Below are 2,039 nucleotides of genomic sequence, written 5' to 3'. Positions count from 1 at the left end.
TACTGGGAATTTTCCCAGAGGATCTGAAAACATCATATCATAGTGATATATGTGTGCCTATGTTTATAGCAGCACAATTTGTGATAGCCAAATCTAGGAATCAACTAAGATGCCCATCACCTGAGGAATGATTGAAAAAGATGTGGTATTTTTACACAATGGAGTATTATTCAGCTATTAAGATTGATAAACTCGAAGCCTTCATATTGAAGTGGATGCCACTTGAACATATATTCATAAGTGAAATGAAGCAGACACACGTGTAAATATCATATAGTTTCCCTTGTATAAGAACTCAAAAGAAGAAATACAAATAGAAAGGTATAATACAAGTAAATTAAAGCAGGATCTCAAGGACTAACTAACCAAGAGAGGGAAAGGAGAAGAGCTAGGAAACATGACTAAGTCAAGCCATACAGTTATATGTAGAAGATGGGCAAGGCAATGATCCTGAGAATCTTCAGAAGATTTTTTAATTTGGCAGTAAATTGAAAAGATTCTCACCTTGACTAACTATATATACTGATACCTGTGAACTAAGCAACTGCACTGCAGATGGTAATTTGTAATAGTAGTTTCATGCTTGGAGTGCCTGTCATTCGGTCTTTTGGAATATGGGCTGCTTGTCATAACATGACAGTTGCTGCCATGATGTCTCTCAGGTAGATGGTTGTTTAAGAAGAAGAGGGTGGTGAAGGAAAGCAAGAGACAGGAAAAGGAATAATGTGGGACTGTCTTGCTTCAAGGTTGTATATGGTGGGATTTTTGGACTTATGTGTAAACATGAGAAGTATATAATTCTTTTTGCCTATTTTTAAAATATATTCTAATATTTAAATGTTTTTATCATATTCTGTAGGGACTTAAAATTCAACATATCAATACTTGATGAAAAATACCTGCTCCATATTATGCCTAAGATGTTTGATATGCAGACAGATAGTAAGGTTAAACTTAACAGCCTAAGTTGTACGGTAATAACAATAAGCTTGTCTTCTGAATGGTTAACAACCTAAGTTTGCAGACCAAAATTAGAGAAAAAGGAGGGCTGCAAGGAAAGCCAACATTTTGGCCCTAGCCTTCTAAGGTCAATTAAGACTCAGGACATATGAGAACCTGTCTATAACGTCATGTAACTCAGTAGTGTCCCAAATTTTCTGATCAAGGAGATTATGGGGCCACAGAGCTATGTGATCGATGATGTAGAGTGTGCCTAAGGCGAGTCACATGGAGAGAAAACATTCTGTTAAGCTTTCACAGAGAGCACATTGGCCAAGCAATGGCCGTGGCTCATCCACATGGCTGACACTGACAAAGGTTCTACAATCTGAGAAACAGGATCTCAGAATAAATCCTGAGGGGATTTCACTGACCTTATCAGACCCAAAAGCTACAACTCTTGTTGCATAGGTCCTGCTTTACCTTGGTATTAACCATCCAGCAGAAAAGTATGAAAACGAAATATAAGAAGTAAAGCCATGCTGTTGTGTTGAGCTATAGGGGACTCAGGTCAACAATTTCTGACATTGCCAGTCAAGCAGAAGACCCAATACTATTATGGGCTACTGGACTCTTTTAGAATATTTTACTGAGTTTACACACCTATAATATTCAAATAACGGAAATTAACCGAAAAAGGGTATACAGATGAAAGTCCATTTTGTATCTGTGTATTCAAAGTGGTTAGGATAGATATATAGTTACATTCTCTTAATGAATAGAGAGATTTGTTCTAATGGTGTTTGTAAATAGGATATCATGTCCACATCTTGTACAGCAATTAACCACCAGGAAGAATGCATGCAATGTGTTAATTATTGAAACTGTCCTACCATATGATTTGAAACTGTCTCATTGCTATTTGTTTTTCTATCAAATTATGGGAAAGGAATTAAAAAATGCAATCTTTGAGAGAATTTTGAATAAATGGATGGAATGTACTTTTTTAAAAAATCCTCTTCAAGGTACTGGCAAAGGTGATGCAACAAACCATCAAAAAGATCATACATCAACACCAAATTGGCTTTACCCTAAGGATG

This window comes from Octodon degus, unplaced genomic scaffold, assembly GCF_000260255.1.
Source record: "Octodon degus isolate 3935 unplaced genomic scaffold, OctDeg1.0 scaffold00051, whole genome shotgun sequence".
In the NCBI taxonomy this organism is placed as follows: Eukaryota; Metazoa; Chordata; class Mammalia; order Rodentia; family Octodontidae; genus Octodon; species Octodon degus.
The sequence above is the reverse complement of the archived record's forward strand: the minus strand, read 5'-3'. Positions refer to the sequence as shown.